This window comes from Notamacropus eugenii, chromosome 5 (genome assembly GCF_028372415.1).
Source record: "Notamacropus eugenii isolate mMacEug1 chromosome 5, mMacEug1.pri_v2, whole genome shotgun sequence".
In the NCBI taxonomy this organism is placed as follows: Eukaryota; Metazoa; Chordata; class Mammalia; order Diprotodontia; family Macropodidae; genus Notamacropus; species Notamacropus eugenii.
In genome coordinates, this window is record NC_092876.1 from 330,782,951 (window position 1) to 330,807,022 (window position 24,072).

A 24,072-nucleotide genomic window follows, 5' to 3' on the forward strand; every position below is an offset into this window, starting at 1 on the left:
AAAAAAAAGAACTTGATCATAAAAAGCTACTATCATGGCAGGGAAGATCAAGACAGAAACACAGAAGAAGACAATAATGGAAAAAACAACTACAACCATAGCCTCTAAGAAAATGCTAACTGGACACAAGCCCAACAAGATTTCTTAGAAAAATTAAAGAAAGAGATAAGAGTGGGAGAAGAAAAAATTGGAGTGGAGGGGGAGAAGGAGAGTGATGCAAGAAAATTATGAAAAGAGAATTAACAGCTTGGCAAAAGAGCTACAAAGAAAAAAATTGAAGAAAATAACACCTTGAAGAACAGAACTGGCCTAATGGTAAAAGAGACACAAAAATTCACTGAAGAAAAGACCTCCCTAAAAACTAGAATAAGCCAAATGGAAAAAGAGGCACAAAAATTCACTAAAGAAAAGACCTCTTTAAAAATCAAAATTGGCCAAATAGAAAAAGAATTATAAAAGGTCACTGAAGAAAATAATTCTTAAAAATTAGAATTGGACAATTAGAAGCTAATGACTCCATGAGACATCAAAAAACAACAAAACAAAGTCAAAAATGAAAAAAAAAAAGGAAATATGAACTATCATATCTGAAAAATAACAGACCTGGACAATCGATCAAGAAGGGATAATTTAAGACTTATTGGAGTACCAAAAAAACCCAAGATTTAAAAAAGAGCTTAGACATTCTATTTTAAGAAATTGTCAAGGAAAACTGCAGGAGTCACAATCATAATCTTAGACAAAGCAGAAGAAAAAGCATAACTCATTAAAAGAACTAATCAGAGAAACTACACTTTGCTAAAAGGTACCATAGACAATAAAGTAATATCAAAAAAAAATTTAAACAAGTTTCTGTGATAAAAGCCTCGTTTCTCAAATATATAGAGAATGAAGTCAAATTTACAAAAAAATAAAAAAGCCATTCCCTAGTTGATAAATGGTCAAAGAAGATGAACAGATGGTTTTCAGAAGATATCTCTAGTGAAAAAATACTCTAAATTTTTATGGATTAAGAAATGCAAATTAAAACAACTCTAAGGTACTACCTTACACCCATCAAAAATAACAAATGCTGAAAGCATTAAAGGAAAATAGGTATACTAATGAATTGTTGGTTGAGTAGAGAACTGATTCAACCAATCTGGAGAACAATTTGGAACTGTGCCCAAAGGTCTATAAAACTGTGCATACTCTTTGTCTCAGCAATACCACTCATAGGTCTGTTTCCCAAAGAGACCAAAAAAATAGGAAAAGGATCTATATGTAAGAAAATATTTATAACAACTTTTTTTTGTGGTGGCAAAAAATTAGAAATTGTAGGAATGCCCATTAATTAGGAGAATGGCTGAACAAGCTGTGGCATATGATCGTAATGGAGTACTATTAAACCATAAGAAATAACTGGGGTAGTTGGGTGGTAGTTTCAAAAGAACAAAGCAAGATCTATATGAATTGATGCAAAGTGAAGTGAGAAGAACTGGGAGATCACTGCCCCATAACAGCAATGTTGTAATGATGATCATCTGTAAAAGACTTTGTTACTCTGATCAATACACTGATCCAATACAATTCCAAAGGACTTATGATGAAAAAATGCTATCCATCTCTAGAGAGAACTGATAATTTTGAGTTCAAATTGAAGCATAATTTTCTCACTTTCTCTTTTTCTTGCTTTTATTTATTTTTTGCAATATGGTTAATGTGAGCATATATTTTGTGTGATTTTACATGTATTATTGATATCACATTGTTTGCCTTCTCAGTGAATGGGAGAGTGAGTAGAAGGAAGGGAAAGAATATGGAACTTAAAATTTAAAAAGAAAAGAATGTTTAAAATAAATCATAAAAATACTTTCTATGTGGAATGACTATCTGGGAGAGATATTGGGGAAAACTTTGGTGATGTAAAAAAATATATTGCTTTAAAAATAAGTCAAAGATGAAATAAAGACCTTGAAAAGTACTATCAAAAGTACTTTTTGACAGCACTAAATATCACTGGTTTTCATGGTGATAGCTAAAGTTTAGAAGAGGGAATGACTTGGGTGAATACTTTAAAATTTTTAAGTGACTGGCCTAAGTAGGGTTTGGACTGCTATTGTTATCATTACTACAATTGAGATGCAGTAGGGTGTGCCAAAATAAGACTGGATTAGACTGGATTAGAATTTGGGAAACCTGTACTCTAACCTGAGCTCTGCTACTAACTAGCTATGTGACCTTGGGCAAATAGCTTTCCCCTCTCTGAATCTCAGTATTCTTATCTGGAAAATGATTGGATGATTGGATTGGATGATCCTTTAGATTTCTTCCAACTCTGACATTTTATATTTCTATCCCTTAGAGTTCCACTAAAGAAACCCCAGTCCTGTAATTACAAAAGCTCTTGTGTTTACTGTTTATGATAGCGCCTATCACTTGTGATGTCATTTACTTCTTACTTCCCCTTCAACATAGAATCATAGACTTTCAGGGCTAAAAGGACCCTTAGAGATTAATCATTTAATCCAATCAACTGCCTCATTTTTCATTTGAGGAGAACTGAAACCCAGAGAGTTTAAGTGAGTGACTTGACCAAGATCACTAAGTTAGGAAGTTGCAGGACAAGGATTTGAACAAAGAGTCTTCTGACTCTTTGGATAAATCAGTACAAGACAGGTCTGAGTGATTTGGGTTCTGAGAGTCTAAAAGGGAAATGCTGGGCTATAATGGAAATCCTTTCTAATATTATTGTGGATTTCATAGGCTCCTAAAAGACTGAAGGAAGGCAGGAGCAAAACTGAAAACCACAATGACGTCTCTTACCCTACACAAACATGATATAAAAGAAGAACAGGATCCAATGAACTTGGATTCAAGAGACATTCAAGTTCTAATTCCATATCTGATATTTACTGATTATATGACCTTGGACAAGTCACTTAACCTCTGATCCTCAGTTTCCTAGTCTACAAACCAGGAATAATAACACTTGTACCTTGTACTCACAGACTTTTTATGAGGAAAATACTTTGAAATTCTTAGAGGGGAGCTAGTTATTACAACCCTGCAACAATCTCATCTATGGAAATTTCACCTGAATTTGAAAAGGGAAAGTGGCTTATTTTATTAATTTAAAGGGGAATTTGTGTATTTGACCTATTGCTCTCACTTTTGATTCCATATTCTGCTTCCAACTTATGTTCCAGAATGGGGTTAATTAGCCTCTCTGTAAGGAGACACTAATTTTAATTACCCTAAAGCCTGGAAATCATCAATGGGAAGAAGCTGTTCCATGTGTAAAAGTCCTCGAGCAAGAGGAAGAAAGTGTGCTGACAGTAAAGTTTCATGGCATAGTGAAAACAAAAATAAAAAACTCACAACAATTTATGAAGTAGGAGACTAATGTTTGAAGCCCAAGTCTACTCTTTGTGAATTGACTAATCTTGAACCAATGATTTATCTTATATTGGCACAACTTCCTCAGTCAGTAAGTCAACTGACATTTATTAAGCACCTACTATGTGCCAGACACTATTCCAAACACTGGGAATACTAGGAAAGGCAAAAGACAATCTTTGCCCTCAAGGAGTTTACAGTCTAATGGGAGAGACAGTATGCAAACAACTATGTGCAAACAAGATATATACAGGATAAAGTGGGGATAGTCTCAGAGTGAAGGCGCCGAGATTAAGAACTAGGGTTTCTTATAGAACACAGAATTTCAGCTGAGACTTGAAGGAAGCAAGGGAAGCCAGGAGTCAGAGAGAAGGAGAGAGAGTGTTCCAGCCTGGGGGGCATCCAGTGAAAATTCCCCAAGTTGGGAGATGTTCATATGTTCTAGGAACACCGGATCCCCTAGTATGTAGAGGGGGGTAAAGCATAAGAAACTGGAAAGGTAGGAAGGGGCCAATTTATGAAAGGATTTAAAAGACAGCCAAAGGATTATGTATTTGATCCTGGAGGCAATAGGGACTCATTGAAGTTTATTGAATGGGGGCAGGGGGTGATACTGTTAGATTTGCACTTTAGGAAGATTAATTTGACAGCTGAATGACTTGAAACAAGGAGACCAATCACCACATTATTGCAATAATCCATTGGTAAGGTGATAAGGGCCTGCAAGGGGGCTGGAGGTGGCTATGTCAGAGATGAGAAGGGGGCAAACACAAGAGATGTTTCCAATGCAGAAACTATAAGACTTGGCAACTGATTGGACATGGGGGTGCTAAGAGTGAATGAGAAGGCAAGAATCACATTTCATTCACAAAATGCTTTCTAAAGTTCATTTGAGCTCTATGATTTCAATGTAATTTTTCTCAGTACAAAGATTTCTAAGTAAAATAGGGGAAGTGGATACCATTCCAGCTATACTCCTCTTTCCATTGAAAATCCTTACAAACTAGGAAAGTTTGCAAAAAGGATAAAGCAAAAAGAAGGAGGGAGGAGATAGGGGGCCTTGCTGTAGCAACCACCCCAGTGTGGCCATCTACTAAATAAAGATTTGAGATCTACTAGGAGATTCCAGATCTACCAGTTGGGGAACTGTTCTAGATTCTTTTAGGCCAAAAAAATAACAATCATGTAGTATACTAGTGTTACCACTAGGTGAAGCTCTTTGGCAGTTTCTATTCTCCAGTTTCCTGGACCCTGAAAGCTACAGAATTTTCTCAACAAAGCAAATTTTTAATTAACAATAGTATCTTTATAAGTACCACTTAATAAAAGTCATTTATGAAATATCCATCTAAATTCTAAATCAACATCAAAGTAATCCGCGCAGCTTGTAACTCAAACAGGAACCTCAGCCAGATAAAGACTTCCTTTATGGTAAGTTCCCTTATCTTCCCTTACTGACAACAAAACTTAGTTTCAAGTTCTAAAGATCATATCTTTAAAGAATCATTGTTCTCAGCCTCTCTCCCTTTGATTGTTTTCTGTGACCACGCTTCCCAGCTTTCATGTGAACTAAATTCTTCTGAAATGTCTTTCTAGCTGGCACCATTCTAAGAGAAGGATGGCATCTTATCCTTCTTTGTATCACCAATAAAATTTAACATGGTGCCTTGCACAAAGTGTTTAATAAACACTTGGCTGAATGAATTGAGTAATTCATATCTGCTTTTTCTAATTAAATTATACTCTTTCAATTATATAGTGGGCTAGAGTCAGCTTCTCTCCAGAGTGCCGGGCTCAACTCTAAGTGAAAATTAATTTGACTAAAACATTACTGTCTCCTTCCTTGTCCATCCCACAGTTTGCACTGACCAGGGGAACTGCTGCACAATAATTCAATACACCACTAGCTCAGAAAAAAAAAAACAAAAAACCATGCTCAAAGCATTGTCTGACTTGCTCTAAACAAGTTTCTCATGCTTTTTTGTTTAACAGCTCTACTTTGAACTTAATAGGATGGGTCACTCATTGACTTCAGCTATACTAAGAGCTCCCTGGCAAAAGAGCTAGTCTGGAGTGGTAGAGGCCGAGGTTGGTAGATCACTTCAGTTCAGCAGTTCTGAATTACAGTAAAGCTAAAACTGATGTATCATTAAAAATTTTTAAAGAGTAATAATTGGAGTTAAGATTATTCATTAAATGCCTCCCAAGCACAATAGTTTTAATTTATTATTGGGACCAAGCTACTCCCTCTGTCAACAGATCCAACTATCTCATAAGGTACACTTAGAGACAATATAATTGTTATGAGCATAAGGGAGGATGCTTATTTCCTTGTCTTCTATAGCAGTAGGATATTACTATTAATTCACCTAATAGTTGTACTAGGTTTGGAGTTAAGATTATTTAGAGGCATTTTAAGACAGCCTTATTTGATAATACTTAGTATTGAAAATGAATCTGTCATGTGCCTATTCCTGTCTTCTCTGATTTTGATTCAGTAGGTAAAGAAGCATAAATAGACTAGGATCCATCTCAAGATTGTATTGGTCCAAAGATGAACTGAAGATTCATGCTAGACAGATGAATGTTTCAAATAGCGTTGCATTCTCAACCCTACATCTCTGGATGATATGGGAAAAAGTTATAAACAGCCATGGTCAGTAACGTAATAAATGTATCTGGATCCTTTTTACACAGACAAGGTATTTCTTTGTGAAACTCAGTCAAGTAATTTGTTGAAATGAAAACTGATCTAATGTTTTGAAAGACTGCACAATGAATCAATTGGTTTTTAATTTTGGAATAACACAAGATTTCTCTTTTAAAAGTTAGAATAGGACACATTTTGTGTCCATCCTAAGGAAATTGTCCTTGTAAAATTAACTAGGATAATCAGGCAAGGGCTGGGACCCATCGCATAGGAGAAATTTTGAACAAATCTGATGGCAAGAGATCATGGGATCATAGGGTTAGAGCTGGGAAGAACCTTAAGACTAATTCAACTGTCTCATTTTACAGGTGACAAAAGTGAAGCTCAAAGAGATTAAATGAAATTGTCCAAAGTAAGACTAGTTGTAAACATTAGAGAAGAGATTGGAAGGCTAGGTTTCTGACGCCAAATACAGTCCAGTGCTCTTTTCTTCTTCCTCCTAACTATTAAAGTTCTCCCTCTCCTACACATTACTTTGCATATAACTTGAGTTTATTTATCTGTGTACTTGCTGTAGACCATCCCTAAACCCATACTGGGAGTATAAACAGAGTACTTGATCTAGAATCAGGAAGACCTGAGTTCAAATGTGGTCTCAGACATGTACTAGCTGTGTGACCCTGGGCAAGTCAATCAACCCTGTTTGCCTCAGTTTTCTCATCTGTAAAATGAGCTGGAGAAGGAAATGGGAAACCACTTCAGCATCTTTGCCAAGAAAACCCTAAAGGGTCACAAAGAGTCAGATACGACTGAACAACAACCTTGAGACTAGGAACTCACTGTTTTATTTTTGCCTTTATATCCCTACTACCTAGCCCAGTGTCTGGTATTTAGTACCAGGTGCTTAATAAAGGCTTGCTGGACTGAAGTGAATTTCCATGTTCTTCTCCTGAAGAATTTTTCAGCTTTATTTGATGAGTGAAATTCAGAGGAGATACAGCTAATAGTATTAGCTTTCAGTTAGAGAGATTTCTGGCAACTACAGTCTTATAGCTTAAGGGGTTTGCTTGTCCAGTCATCACTGCTAAGTTGTGTTTAATAATTATTCCCATATAATAATAATAATTATTCCCAGCTTGCACTTCAAGTTTTTTTTAAAGCACTTCCATCACACTAATCTTGTAAAATAGACAATGCAAATAGTATTAATGCATGCTGTGGAGCAATGTTGTCCCCAAACCTACTCACTGATCCTGGCACCTGAGCCCAAAGACTGTCACTGGGATTTTTTTGTATAGTACTTGTGTATGAGGCTCTGTCTTTGGGTTGCTTCAAGTGATTCCAGTTTGTGGAAGTATCTTGATAACAATATTTTCTGTTTTACTGAGCAAAGTATATATCGTAGGCTGATTTCAGCCTATCTATTTTTGGCTGCTATTTTTCCTCAGTCGGTGTGAGCATCATGTTATCGTAGAATTGTAATTTTTTTTAACTGAAAGAGACCTTAGAAATCTTCTAGTCTACCAGCCTCATCTATAAGCTGAGGAAATGAAGGCCTAGGATGGTTAAGCACCCAGATAGTGGTTTAATCCGAAGCAGAACCTAAGTTTCTAGATTCCCCAGAGGCAGCTCCATTTTAACATATTAGATGGAGGTGATTCCAGTGGAGATGTTCAATAAGCAATTAGAAAATGTGTAACCAGTGTTTAATGGGAAAGTGGGTCTGGGCATAGAGACTTAGGAGCTATCTGCATAAAAGCGTTACTTGAAGCTACAGGAGGTTAGATTGCTAATGAGAAAAATATAAAGGGGGAACAGAAGAGAACCAAGGATAGATATGAGCCTTGGAGGTGCCTGCACTTAGGAGGCATGAACTTCAAAGGGGAAGGGAAAAGGCACCAAGCATTTATATAGCACCTACTATGTGCCAGGCACTGTGATAAGCACTTTACAAATATTATCTCATTTGATCCTCACACTATCCCTTTGAGATAGGTGGCAATATGATCCCCATTTTACAATTGAGGAAACTGAGGAAAACAGAGGTTAAGTGGCTTGTCCAGGATAATACAGCTGTATCTGAGGCTTGATTTAAACTCAGGTCTTCCTGACTTCATATCAAACACTTTAAGAACTTCAAAGATCAAAAGATGGCAGGGGGAAATAAGGATTATGCAAGTCTTCCTCTTGGACTGTGAGTCTGAGGGTGAGAGAGGAGTTGTTAACATTGAAGACAGAGATATGGGAAGTGGTATATTAGGGAAATTCAAAGTTTCAATTAGTGTGAAGAAGTGAAAATTTAACCTAAAATCCCACAGTATTATAAGGCTGTTATCTTTAAGTATGGTCTGTCAGCCAACCCCAGAAGCTACTTTTTTTTTTTTTTAAACTCAGAAAGGCTACTTCAGCTTGTTTAAAAAAATTTATCTCACAGCAAAACATCTAGTTTCCCTTACTTGGGGATCTGACCTAAGAACGGGGCTGTGCCCTTATTTGGCACCTTTCCTCTTCCTCATAAAATAATACAATTCGAATACATGGAAAAGCACTTATTAAATGCCAAACAAGATCAGATGTCTAACCTAAAAGACACTTAAAAAACATAGAGGAGTTAATATGAGCAGTGGGATTAGGGAATTCTTAGACACAGCAATTCTTAGAGGTCACTGGGGGGGTAGGAGTCTTCAAGAAGTGAAACTTTTTTAAGAGGAACTTTAGGAAGAGACAGTTTGCAGTCTGACACCACAGACTGAGAACCAGAGTTGGAAAGTCCCATAAACTCTAAAGTCTGGGCTTCAAATTTTTGCCTGGAAAGTGAGAAGCAGATAATTTGTAATCAACAAATGGTACATGCTCTAATGGCTGGACCTCAAACTTTATGGATGGGAAGGAGGAACATACAAATTATAATTAACCAGTAGAAGCAGACAAATTGTCCCTGCTTCCTTTTTGGAGATATTAAGAAAGCATTTAAAAATTATCCTAGTCTGAGGTCTTTGGACTAAACTGAACGAGAAACTATCAGTCTTTATCAATTTTGAACCATGTCCTGCTCTCCCTTTTCTGATCAGCCCAGAAAGGACTACTCACTTCAAATAATTAGGGTGGTAACAAGACAAGAACCAAGGCAAGGAGTCCTTGGTTATTCCATCTCCTTCCCAGTGCTCTGAAAGAACTGGGATAATGATATGCCTAAGAGAATAAAGAAGCTTCCCAGGGATAAGATGAGGGGAAAGCCCTTAAGAGTAGTGGTCATAAAAGGACTGAAATTTTTTTAGGAGGAACTGATTATCCAATGTCATGCAAAAAGATTAAATGACAAATGTTCTTTTTAATGAAGCAAAAATAATAACTTCTACCTTACCTTGAATTGTATTGCCATATTTTATTATATCATGAAGCTTTCTTTATTTCAAGATTCCTATAAATGTAACTTCAAAAATGCCTTGTGGTAGGGCAATGTCCAAGAGCATAAAAGGACTCTGCCAGTTTGGCCATTTCTCTCTCCAAGTAGAACAAATTCTTGGTTTAGAATAATGATTAATTAATTAAAATTGTTTTGGGTAGGCTTGTGACTACAACACACATTACAATATTGATCTTTTTTCTTCAGCACCAAGATGGAATTCAATTTGCAGACAGAGACCCTGCATACAATTTAGGACTCTATCTCTGGAAGTAGAAAGTATGAAAGTATGAAAACATCAAGAAACCTGAGTAGAATGTAGCTGCAGACTCAGTGCCATCAAGTAAAATGGGGAACATCCCACTACTATATGTGGACTATATCATGCACTATTGCTTTTTCCTCTTTTTGGAGAGGCATTGATCTGTGTATAAAATGAAAGTCACAAAGGTCTGCTTGGGTCTATGAGATTGCTAGGTCAAATGGAATGATGAATTTTGTACTTCTCCTTTCTTTCTATAAAAAAGGATCTATCTACACAAATATTCAAATCTTTTTATATCACAAAGACTTGCATGTCTGATGACTAAGACTGGCTAAATAAATTGTGATATATCAACCTAACGTATGGCAATATTTTGGCATAAAAATGAAAAATATGAAAAGTAAAAATAAATATGACATGAATTATAGGGGCACATGGGTGGTATAGTGAACAAAACACTAGACTTAGAGTCAGGAATACCTGAGTTCAAATCTTACTTCAGATGCTAGCTTTTTTTAATATTGCACAAGTTACTTAAGCTTTCTAGGATTCAGGTTCTTTATCTGTAAAATTAGTGGGTTGGACTCAGCAAACTTTCAGCTCTGACACTATGATCAGATTATCTTAAGGGAGGCGAACAAGAGTAGCAGTCTTAAAAGAACAATATACATTCCAACTGTAGTTGTTTTTTTAAAAGAGCATAAAATTTTAAGTAAACATTTCAGGACAAAATGAGCAAGTAAATTATTGAAAATTTTATTTTTGTTAATGTTATTTGAGGCTCAACTCCAGATTATATTTATTAGTATTTGTTGAAAGTTTTGTTTTTTTCTACAATACATAGAGTTAGAAATGAAGAGTGCACTGTGTACAAACTCAAAGCTATGTAGAGAGGCTTTAGTGCCCTCTCCTGAGCAGAAAGCTGATAGACAAAACTCTTTTAAAGCAACCACTCTTTCCTGCTAAGGATGACTCTGTTCCATCTTATTTTTCCTATGAGAGAAGACATTATTTTATTGTTTATTAATTTTCTTCATTACAATTTTAAACAGCAGGTTAACTGGGAGAAAAAGAACACCTAAACCAAGGGTTGGAAAACTTTTTTGTAATATTTCAGGCATTGGGGGTCAAAAGATAAAGTCAAAGATATTATGTAGGTACTTATATAACCAAAAGAGAAAATTTCCACAAATTTTTATTGGCAAAATTCAAAACAATAACAATAATAGTTGAGTACATTTTTGCAACATAGATCTACTAATGAGAATGAAATTCTTTTTTGGGGGGATAAGATTTTTTTCAACCATTTAAAAATGGAAATGCTCTTCTTAGTTGGCAGGCTATATAAAAACAAGCAGATTTAATCCATGAGCTGTATTTTGTAACCCCTTAGACTATTAGTAACAGTTCTTATATTTGATATTTTGAGCTGTTTCAAAATCCATTGTATCCATTAGGATCATCCCTTTAATTTTCTTGTATGTACAGTGAACTTTAGGCTTTCTCTCTCATATTTCCTACTGGATGAAGTAAAGATCAGATTTTAACTGTAAAAATTTTAATCCTTTTGAAATAGATTTCTGAAATACAGTACTAAAATATTAGAATAGATAAAAATGTTAGATAAGATAGGATCTCAAAGCTCATGTGGATGATAGTCTGGCAGGATGACGCATCATAAGATTTAAAGCTAAAAGAGACCTATGCCTTATGTATAATAGAAATAATCAGAGGAAACATCTGATCTTCTGGACTACAGCTCTTCTTGTGATGCTTTGGATTCATAGAGGGGGACACATATTGTGGCTTGAAGAACATGTATGACCAACAGCTCCTGGGTAGTCAGTCCTCTTATTTCCCCTATGACTGTGCCATGGCATGTGATGACTGAACCACGAAAGAGCCTTCCATAAACTATGGGGAGATATGTATGGCCTCTTACCTCTCTTGAGGTGTAACCTCTGTTGGGACACACCAAATTCTAGCTCTCCCTAATACTTCCAGTGAGATGAGGAAGGAGATTTATCAACTTTCTCTCTGCACTGCTTTTAGCAATGGCAACTTTGTACATATGAACATGTCACTACTTAGGTGAGCCTAAGACTGGACTTCATGCCCCTAGCTACCTCTTCTCTTTTATTTTTCTTTTCCTGGATCCAGGTCACCAAATAAAATCCTGAGAAATAGATTATGTCCAGCCCTGTTGGTAATCCCAGGAGTACAAATGGTGAGGATCTCAGCCAGAGGTGATTTCCACAATTTCTCAGACATGGCCACTGCTGAGAAGATACTGAAGTTGAAAGGGCTAAGAAAGCTCAAGCCATGTCCAAACTTGACAGGAGATCCAACTTGTTGCTCACATAATTACGGACCTAAGGTGAAAGTTAATACCTGTTGAGCAGTCCTACAAAATTGTCTTTATCTCCCAAGAAAAAATAATAAGTGCTGGGTTCCTATTTGATGTCTTTAGTATTTGTTAATGCACACTTATAAATCTTTTGTGTTTTGAGCATTTCTTTTATGGCAGAGGAAATAATTAGCTTTCCAATACTTCTTATGTTCTTTATACATAAACATTTTCTAGAAGGGCAACCTTCTTTTGAAGAGACACTAGACCTGAACTATCATATCCTAACTGTATTTAAGCAATTTCCCCAGGAATTCTGGGGTAGGGACAATGAAGTAGAGAATGAAAAAACCCTGCCTCCTCTCTTTGGGAGTTAGACTCCCTCATAAAAGTCCAGAACTGGGGCTTCTGGTGGGAAAGAATGTCCCTTGATCCACAATTAATATATACACTAATGATGAAATAATACATGATAAATATATGGGAAAAAAAGATGTGAGCAAAGTGCTATGTGCAATACAAGTTGTGAAAAGTCATTACTAGCTGAGTGATTGGCATCATCAAAGTGAGGTTTAATGAAAGAGGTGGCATTTAGTTTTAAAGGAAGAGGAAAAGGTATCATGGAGAAGTGGATAAAGAGTTGACTTCAAAGCCAGGAAGATTTGAGTTCAAGGGCTACCTCTGACTCATACTAGCTGTGTGATCCATAGCAAGTCGAGGCTATTGTCTAAGACTCTAAGTTTTATTCCCCAATTGATAAATAGTCAAAGGATATGAACAGGGAGTTTTCAGAGGAAGAAATTAAAGCTATCTATAGTCATATGAAAAAATGCTCTAAATCACTACTGATTGGAGAAATGCAAATCAAAACACCTCTTAGGTACCACATCACACCTATCAGATTGGCTAATATGACAAAACGGGAAAATTATAAATGCTGGAGAAGATGTGGGGAAATTGGAATACTAATTCATTGCTGATAGAGTTGTGAACTGATCTAACCATTCTGAAGAGCAATTTAGAACTATGCCCAAAGAGCTATAAAAATGTGCATACCTTTTACTAGTAATACCACTTCTAGGGCTGTATCCCAAAAAGATCAAAAAATGGGAAAAGGACCCACATGTACAACAATATTTATAGAGCTCTTTTTGTGGTAGTCAAAAATTGGAAATTGAGGGGATGCCCATCAATTGGGGAATGGCTGAACGAGTTGTGGCATATCAATGGAATGGAATGCTATTGTGCGATAAGAAATGATGAACAAGCAGACTTCAGAAAAACCTGGAAAGAATTATATGAACTGATGCTGAATGAAGTGAGCAGAATCAGGAGAACACTGTATACAGTAACAGCCACATTGTATAATGACTTTGATAGATTTAACTCTTCTCAGCAATGCAAGGACCTAAAACAACTTCAAAAGACTCATGATGGAAAATGCCATCACATCCAGAAAAAGAACTATGGAGTCTGAATGCAGATCAAAGAATAGTCTTCGCTCTGTCTTTATGTTTTCTTCTGTTTAATTTGTTTTTTTTCTTTCTCCTGGTTCCTCCCATTCATTCTAATTTTTCTAAATACAACACAACTAATGTGAAAATATGCCCTAATAAGAATGTATATAGAGAACCCATATCAGATGCATACCTTCTTGAGGAGTGGGAAGAGAGGCAGAGAAAATTAAAAACTTATGGAAGTGAGTGTTGAAAACTAAAAATAAATAAATAAAATTAATTAATTAATTAATTAATTTATATTTTTAAGAAAGTCTCTAAGTTTTAGAGAAGGGGCTGACCAGCATTGGTAAAGGGAGTTCCCTGTACCAATGAAATCATAGGTCTAATCCCTACTTCTTTAAAGACTAGTAGGAATATCTAAGGTGTCTAACATAATACCAGGGTCTGTTTTAAGTTGTTACATGATCTTCAGGAAGTCATTTCATCCCCTGCCCCAATCTTCAAGATGCAGCTCAAGTACCACCTTCTACATGACGCCTTTCCTGATGAAATCTCTAGTGCCCTCTCTCCCTATCTTGTTATCTAACTACATTGTATTTATTTGTTTTCATTGTCTTTATATTCATTTTGTATGTAATGATATAAATACTTGTCTCCCCCATGAAGATGCATGCTCCTCTCATGCAAGAATTATTTTATTCTTATTTGTATCTCCAAACCCTAGCACAGTGCATGCAATATGTAGGTGCTTAATAAATCATTGTGGGCATTGCGCAATATCCCAGAAAAAAAAATCAATTCCTTTAAGATAGGGACCATTTCATTTTTTTCTTTCTCTTCCAGTGCCTTGCACAATACCTTGCACATGGTTGGCACTTAATATTTGTGAAATTAAACTGAACTGGCAGAGGTTTAGGAAAGGGAAAAGAGTCTTAGATTTAGAGTCAGAGGAGATGGTTTCAAATTCTAGTGTTGCCTTTTCTTATTAGTTTTTTCTTATTTTTTTATTTCTTATCTTTATTTGTATGATTTACAGTTATTCTCTGGGTCTTAGTGTCCTCAGGTCTAAAATGAAGGAGTTGGACTCAGTGACCTCTAAGGTCCCTTGCAGCTCTAAATCAATATCTGGTGTGAAATTCAGCACAAACCTTTTTTAGTGTTCAGGCTACCAATCAATAAATAATAGAAGATTAAAGGCACATGTACAATCATTTACAGTCACTTGGATCTTTTGATTCCTTTGGTTTTTTTTCCCTTTATATTCTTATAGATATATTTGAATATCTGTACTTGTCAATGGATATTAAAATAAAATTTATATTAAAATTATGATTCTATGATTTTTGAGTAATCTTAATTTCTGATTTAAAATTGAAATTTATGGGGAAGAATAGGTTGATATATAACTATATTCTCTAATCATGAACTCCTCTTTGCGGAAGGGAAAAAAATCTCACATTTTACTCTGAGAGATGTGACCTTTATTCATTTATTCTGCCTGAGGCTTTCAGACTCTTTCTTGGATTCTAGAGTTTTATTATATACTGTTCTTCAAGTAGGACTATAGCACAGTTAGCTTTTCCCTGTTTTCATTGCCATGCAGCACCTAATTATATTGATCAGGATCTTGAAAATGCATCCTGTTGGTCACAAGGAATCCCTGGCAAAAAATAAAAAAAGTGTGGATGAATTCATCCAAATTCATCATTAGTCCTAGAAAATGAATTCAGAGTGCCTGCAGGCATTGATAGCAGGTCACTATTATCTTCAAACACGAAGGATAGCAAATTTTTTCTTGTACACAGCAGCATAGGATTGGAATGGATGGTCATCTCACTCTAAACTCTAAGTCCACAGGGTCAATTGATGTGCTTAACCTTTTACCCTAAGTTGATGAGTAACTTGGCTGGGCGCTGGGGTAGGGAGTAAGAAATATCTGTCTCTCTCTGTCTCTCCCTCTATCACTCTCTCTCTTTCTCTGAATCACAATGGCATAGTGGAAAAAATTCTGAACTTTAACCCAAAAAACCTAGTTGTTCTCCAGATCCTTCACTTACTAGCTGTGTGACATTGGAAAAGACAGGAAAGACTTAATTTATACCTTAGTTTTCCTTATCTTAAAAATGTGGATAGTATTTTCTTCCACAACATGACTATTATGAATATGTTTTGCATGACTACACATGTATAATCTATACAAATTGCTTGCCTTCTTAATTGGGGGCAGAGGGGAGAAGGAAAAAAGGGGGAGAATATGGAACTCAAAGTTTTAAAAGCAAATGTTAAAATTGTTTTTGCATGTAACTGAGGAAAAACTAAATCAATACAAAAAAAGGATGGCAAAAACATTTTTAAAATATGGATAGCAATATATGTCCTATATACCTCACAGGATTTCTATAAAGATCAAATGAAGTAAGCATTATAAAATACTTTGTAAACTCTACTGTTTATAAAAATGTAAGGTATCATTGTTATTAACAATAGCAGTGATATTAACATATTCGAATGATCTTTGTGGTTAAAGCTGATTAAACCGGGCAATGAAGTATAGTTTGATCCAACTGTTTTCATAGGGGATGGAGCACTTTTTACTAGAGATCTGGCTGAACTAGAGGAAGTAGAAACTTTTATTGAATACATAGTTACTTTTTTGTGGTGAACCACTGGACTGGATTAGGTGAGGAAGACGAGAAACTGTATGGTCTTAAAAAGTAGATTGGGTTGGACTGGATTGAACTAGGCTGGTGATAGAATTGGATAATTATTATTATTAGCCAGTAGAAGTAGCAGCAGCAGCAGTAGTAGTAAGGGGTGTTGTTGAGGGCCAGGGTGGAGTGCGGTTGACAAGATCAGGACAGACCTTAGGGGAAACTGTTCTTTGAGACTGTGCTCATTATCATCCAGAATGGCTCTCCATGCCCCCCAGATGTTGCTGTCTCCATGAGACAAACAAGAGAATTACAGAAAACAAGGGATATGTTAAATAGATGCCCTCTAGGCTCACAGTCTTTAAGATAAGACTGATTAAACCACCGATTAAATCTGGGCAGGAGACAAGCACAAAGTCACATAGGCTTGCAGTTTCTGACCCTCAGATCAATAAAGGGAGTTGGTCTTTCTTCTCCCGCCTCCCGTGTCTTTCTTCTTCACCACGTCACCAAGCCTTGTAGGAACGCAGGCCGTCTGCTACAGGGTGTATGACTAGTCTGAGAGAAAGAGCTAAGAAAATAAAATTAGTCTAAGGGAATATGATCTGAGCTAAAATGGATTTGTTGGGGTTGGAAGAGCTTTGGCTGGGTTGATCTAGGATTGTGAGAGAGTAACCCAAGGACAGTGCAAGAGATGTGTGAATGTAGTAAAGATGGGATTATAGGGATACTGAGTAGGCTAGACTGAGGGAACACAGTAAGATTGAGGTGAGTGGTTAGAGTTGTGCTGGGATGGTTTGGAGACGGTGAACTGACTACAATATATTCAGGGATAGGATCATTGAGGGTGAAGGCTAAGTGCTAGGTGGCAATGAATAGTTCTGTTTTTCTGATGGAGTAGAAGGGACATTGGGAGGAAGCATTATTGAGGAAAGACTAAGGTGAGTGCATCAGGGACAAAAAAGAGAGGTAGGTGGAAGACAGTGTTTGCTTGAGGCAAGACTAAATCCAGTCTTGCTCTATCTATGTAACTAACTAGGTAAAGCTCTATTTGTTATGTAAGAATAATTTAAGAATAAACCTGTCACCTCTAGCGATGACGAGATTTTTAGACTGTTGCCAATGAGTTAAATAAAATGTTACATAAATCATTCCTGAAAAAGAAACAGATATGTAAGGTTAAAAAGGCCTTACATTGAAATGTAGGGTGATATTGAAATGGGGGTGTCAAGTGACTGTCAAATATTAGCAAGTCATTTCCTGAGCAAAATGCAAAAAAACTGGTGCCTAATTTAGAGAAGAGCATCAGATTTACTACGTGCACTTTTTAAAAAATCAGTTCTGGCGTACTGTGATGAGTTGGCTGACAGCTAGAGACAGCAGCAGTATTAGCCAAATTTAATACTCATATAATCTCTATTTTCCCTTCTAAAAAAGATTTCTTTCTAGATTTTGAAACATTTTAAATAAAAGGTGCCTTCTCCACATATATGTTTTCCATGTACCACTAGCTTAAATATCCACTTTAAACACTGGAATTAGTTCACCAGTGAATTAGCATCTTGAAATGTACAGGTGCCCGCAGTGCTTGAGAGGGATTCCCTGAAGCATATGGTGGTGAAGGATGACACAGGATGTATTGTTGTCAGAAGAAAATTTCACTGTAAATGCCAACAACCTTAGTATGGCAAGGGGCAATAAAATGATCCTTTGACTTTCATTCCTTTTTAGTATAAATCTAAATTATATGTTAGCTAATTCCTAATTAGTTTAGATGCTAATAAAAGATAAAAAAGACGGAAAAAACCTCAGAGCTGGAAGAGACCTTAGAGATCATCTATGTCTTTGATGTCCAACACATGCTAACTGTAAAAAAAAATATAAGTCCACACACAAATGAATTTCTGATCATGTGTCTCATAGATGCCATGTCCTTAGGCTATTTAAAGATGTTCATCAGCATATCAATTGTTACTTATTTTCTTTTAACATGCATCAGAAATGAACAAGTAATGCAGAAGTAAAAGAAATACACCAAGCAGAGAGGACAAGGAACTATTCTATATTTTAAAAAACTGCATTGGAAGCATCCCCTTTTCTCAAAGTACTGTATTTCTGAGCCCCCTTTCCCTGCTCCTGGTTGTCTAGACTTTATGTTTAGACCTACGCTCTCTCTCATAGCTTGATTCTGTCAAACCCTGGCCATGGGCAGCAATGAAACTGAGCAAGATCATTACTTCAGCAAATGACCACAAGCAAGCTGTGCAATTCTAATTTCTTTCCTCTTGATTATGTCTAATTTATCCAGCATATAGTTCGTTTGTATGTAGTTGTTTTATATGTTGTTTTCCCCATTAGACTATGAGCTCCTTGAGATCAGGCACTGTCTTTTGCCTTTCTTTGTGTCCCTAAGGCTTAGCGTAGTGCCCGGCACATAACAGGTTCTTAATAGATGTTAATGACTGACTGACTGCTCACTGCTAGGCAGTGTTTTGGCACCATCTTCTTAATGTAATGGAATTATATTAGACTCACTGATATTATGCAGCCTTACAGCAGCTTCAAGTGGCTTTCAGAGAGCAACTCAGATGCAAGCAGACCTTAGGGGATTTGGCAGTAGCAGCGCTTCACCTTTAGGAATCCTGAGACCAGTGTCTGCAATTTTTCATGGTTCAATGACACTCTATAAGGGGACCAGAACTTTATGTGTCTATGCTTGCTCCCCAGGAGCATCTTAAATTCTATGTTCCTTGATGTTTCCCCATTGACAGGGATCCGTCTTCTGTTATTAAGTGTTAGGTTATTCTGTGATACTAAGGCTTGTTGATACTAGCTATTGTTATTGAGACAGCAGATGTCAGAGATTATGCCCTCATCAACCTGGGGTGGGGGTGGAGTGACCCAGGCAATATATTGGCAATCCCAAACCTGCTCTGAATTTTTCTTTGTGATATTTTGTAATCGTACCTTATTTATGACATTCAATGAGTAATGCTGTTTAATTACTATGCTTGTACAGGCGTTCTTTCTGTGATTCTCCTTAACTCAGAGAACTGACAACCTCTTCTGCACAAAGAAGAGTTCATTTTTATTTTTCATTTTTAAGAAACTCATGATTTGACTCATTAAATTGAATTAAAGCAGGTAGGGTGGTGTTCACTAGTAATCCCTGCTCCTGGAAAGTTTAAAGTTGGTAGAGAGTTTGCGCTCAGTAGTTCTGAGCTGCATTTGGGCTAAATTCAATCTGGTATCCATACTCAATATGGCACCAGTACTAGGAATGGCTGAGGAGCCACCAGACTGTCTAAGGAAAACCAAACACATCTGGATTAGAAACCAAGCATGTCCAAACTTCGGTGCTAATCAGCAGTGGGATATGATCCACTAGTGCATCCATGTAGTTCCATGAGTGAAACCAGAGACCCAGTCTCAAAAAATGAAAAAAAAACTGAAATCAATTCATCTGATATTTTGAAAACCTACTATGAGCTAGGATGTCAGGATCAGGTTATAAAAAAAAATAATACAGTCCCTCTCCTTAAAAAACTTACATTCTACTTAGGAAACAAATTACACATCTACATATATGTACACACATATCTATACCCTTATCCATACGTATAAATACACACATACACACACACACAGAGTAAATGCACAGTAAACTAACAGAGGTGTAAGGGAAGCACTAACAACTTGGGAGAAGAGGAAATGCGCATGCCACTTGTCAGAAGGAATGAGAATCTGTCCAGCTGAGGACAGATATATACTTATTACCAAGTATTCAATAATGCAACAAAGCAGTAATCTTGATGGAGAGAGAACATTTATGTTTCGAATCAGCTATGGTGTTTCTTTCTAATGACTTTTATAACCACATAATCCTGAAGTAGGGAAGTGACGAAGCTGCCTGAAACCATAAGGTGTCAACCAGGCTCCACGCTATGGACTTTTCTCCTTTAGAGTTGGGAACTTAGAGTTCACATAGTACAATTTTCCTCTAATATAAGAATAATTTCTTTTATAAAAATGTTTCTCAATCCTAGTCTGTTTTGTCAATGATGTTAAGGAGTGGCAATTTTTTTCTTGGTGGACTTTCCAAACTGTAACTTAGTAGATAAGTCTTAGAGAGTTGTTTAAGGCTAACTGACTTGCTGGTGATCACACAGTTAGCAAATGTTGGAGGCAGAATTTGAAGTCAGTTCTTTCTGACTCTAGATATAACATTTTATTCATTATTCCAAGTTATCTCAAATTTTTATCAGACTATAAAACTTTTGCTATCAAAGTTTTTTAGTTTTAAAAATGTACAATTTCTTTAATTGGCACCTTCTCCTTACGTCCAATTTATCTCTGCCTTTTTCCTTTTTCTTGGTTGCCAGTCCCCACTCTTTGAGCCACCAAGGACCACACTATTATTGCACAAGGTCCAAGAGAGAGAATTTAAATATTTTACTAATCCATAATAATATAAAATATTATGTTATGAAATAATCATCTCATCTTGCAATTTTCATGGTGAACTTTTGCAAAAATAAGGCCATGAAGATGGTCACAGCTTGTGTGCCACCATCTGTTTCAGAAGATCATGAGGGAAGAATTCAGTAAGACCTTTCTAATTAAAATAACATCTATTCAATAAATGACTTACAGTGCAAAGATAAGAGAAAGGAAGAATAGTGAAGAAGAAAATATTAAAAAGCAAGATTCAAGAGTTAAGGAATGACAGAGCCAAAGGCTTATAGACAATTCAATGCCCATATATTATAAGTACATTATTCAAAAAGAGCTTTGGAAAACACTGGACATGGTAAGCACCAAATCAAATCACAAAAATTAAAATGATATCAATGTGTGTGTGTGTGTGTGTGTGTGTGTGCTAAATCTCCTCTTTGTCTCATTAATACACAATTCTTTAGCTTGTAAACTAAAAAATCAAAATGGTGCCAAAATCTACTTACTTAACCAAGCATTGGCTATACCTCAATTCACTAATGAAATGTAACCTTAGTTCTCACTGTGCTTTCTACAGTAGTTAGGATTGTTGTCACAATTAGCAGGTAACAGTGAGAATCCTTCTGGGAGCTATGCAATCAGATTGATTTCTTTACCTATTTCTATAACTATAATTATTTCTATTTCTTTAACTATTTCATCCTTTCTTTTCTTTCTCATTGTTGTAGTTGTTCAGTCATTCAGTCGTGTCTGTATCTGTAACTCCATGGACTTGTCCATGGGGTTTTCTTTGCAAAGATAATGGAGTGGTTTGCCATTTCCTTCTCCATTGTGTCCCCATCTTACAGATGAGGAAATTGAGGCAAATTAAGATTAAGGAACTTGCCCAGGGTCATACAGCTAGTAAGTATCTGAAGCTGTATTTGAACTTAGATCTTCTTGAATCCAGCCCCAGTATTCTATCCACATAACTGCATTGGCTATTCTCATCACATACTCAGAATTTCATTGAAGAGTAGAATCGGGGTACATAAATGGGCAGTTCAGAGGTATATAACTATCTATAACATTAAAAAATTTTGGTTCCCAGCTCGTTCTTAGAGGCCCATGACCACCATGTCTACTGCCATGAACTTTGGGACCAAGAGTTTCCAGCCCTGGCCCCCAGATAAGGGCAGCTTCCCTCTGGAGCATTTTGGGGAATGCAAAACTTTAAAAAAAAAAAAATTCATGAAGTGTCTTTGTGATAATAATTTTGAAAATGCTTTGTGCAGAAATGAATCAAAAGAATATTTAGAATGCAGAATAGAGAGGCAGCTAATGGCACAAGAATCACTGGAAAAGCTGGGATTTAAAGATCTAACGAGTGAAAAATTGGAAACAAAAAAGAACTTGTAATAGGAAGAAGACAACTGAATTGTTTCTTACAGAAATCCTCTGTAGTGGTACATATTGTACATTCTCCTTTAATTGTTTCCACCATCTGTAAGAGATTAATATTTGACCCTGATTGATATTAAAATCTTACTTAGGAAAAAAATTTAATTTAGTTCATATAGATGAGTTTTACTGAATTTGTTACCTCTTCTTTTTTCTTCTTTAAAAAAAAATCTTTGTTATAAGAGACAGCTCTTTAGGAATGAGGAAGAGGATGGACATGAAGGAAATATATCAATAAAGATTCTATTTTTAAAAAGAGTAAAGGAGGGGGAATTGTATTCATTTTGTCCAATGAGTAATGCTGTTTTTCCTCTGGATATTTTGAAATCTGTTTTCCTAAAGTCTTGCATACATGTCTGTTAATTTCTGTATTTTCCCACCTTCAAATTTTATTAACTCCAAGATGACATGGCCATTTTCTTCCAAAGTTCTATTATTTCCACATCCTAACTAGTTCTTTCTTAGTTTAGTATATATTGTGTATATATTTACAAGTGTACATGTTGTCTCCCTCTAGAAAATGTAATCTCCTTTGAGGGTAGAGGCCTTTTTCATTTATATTTTTGTGCCATCAGTGCCTACCTAGAACAAAGACTGGTACATAAATGTTTAGTAACGCTTGTTGGTAGATTTAGTGATGATCATTCTAAATTAAGTTCATAAGAACATCTGCTATGGCTGTTTTCTTTATCTTCTGAAAGATGAGTAGGGAGAATGCTCTCACTACTATAACTCTTAGGGACTTCTCAATACTACTATATTTAGAAAAATTGGCAGGAACTCTCTCAGCAATGAAAACAATAACAACATTAGTTGCAACAGAGACTGCACAATGAGAAATGGCTGTGGCCTGAGTGATGAAACTGACACCCCACAGCAGCTCCATGAGAATACGTAATTTCCTCATGTAGCCACTTTTAATAATCACTGGTTTATTATTTCTTTTACAATTTGACTTCTACATAAAAATTGTGCTGTTGGATAAAAAAAAAGTTATGGTACATGAATGTAATGGAATATTGCTGTGCTCTAATAAACAATGAATATGAATTCAGAGAAAGAGAGGAAGACTTATATGATCTGGTACAAGGACAAGTAAGGAAACAACGTACATACAAACTACAACAATGCAAATGGAAAGGACAACAACCCCCAAAAATTAAATTTTATGTAATTATGATGACCAAGCCTGACCCTGAGGGACAGATGGGAATGTACCTATCTCTATCTCTTGCAGAGGTAAGAAATTTGGGGCGTATACTTTCAAATTTGGTCAATGTGTTAGGTTTGCTGAATTTTTTCTCTTTTATTATTTGTTAGAAGGAGTGGTTCTCTGAGAAGGAGAAACGTGGGATATATTTGGAAATTTATAGTTATGTAAAAACAAAAGATATCAATATAGCAGGAGACTGGCCAATAATCTCAGTTCATATGAACCTGCATAAAGTATTTGGTTGGTATAATCCTCACAAGGACTTTGGTGTATGTATAGATATTCTGTAATTGGTTTATGGTCTTTTCAACTCATGGTGAGAGGAATCTCTTTAATTGGCTGTTTAGCCAGAAATAGAGGCATTCAAAAAGCACTAGTCAACCAGAACTTCTTTCTCTTGGTTTCATTTTTTTTTCCTGCCTGGTAACCTGGCTCAGGTGAGAGAAGTCCATGTGGAGATTATATTAGTTAAGTACTATGCTCAGGATTATAAAGATTGAGTTTGTAGGTCAATTTCCTGTTACATCAGGAAAAGAAAATTAAAGAAAATAGGTCAGTTGTCTCTCTCTCTCCATCGATTCAAAGTTGATAGAAACTCTTTCATGCATGTAATATGGTGTGTAATAATGTTCATATTATAACTAGCTCATTACTAATTGTTGATTTGGTTCTGCCTTTAATATGCATATTCATTTTCTACTGGTATCCTTTTTCATCACTGAACTTAAAATCATCATCATTTAGATAGTGAATATCATTTAGAGCTATATTCTGAGAAAGGAAGACAGATATTTGGTTTTATATTTT

The 24,072-nt window shown here is 36.0% G+C and overlaps 1 protein-coding gene and 1 pseudogene across 1 annotated transcript in view; one reads left to right on the forward strand and one right to left on the reverse strand.

The window, feature by feature from the left end:
• SLC35G2 (solute carrier family 35 member G2) overlaps positions 1-24,072 on the reverse strand; it is a 60,029-nt gene that overhangs the window by 14,149 nt on the left and 21,808 nt on the right. The window lies entirely within an intron of this gene.
• Positions 21,727-22,046, forward strand: LOC140509246 (cytochrome c oxidase assembly protein COX19 pseudogene; annotated as a pseudogene).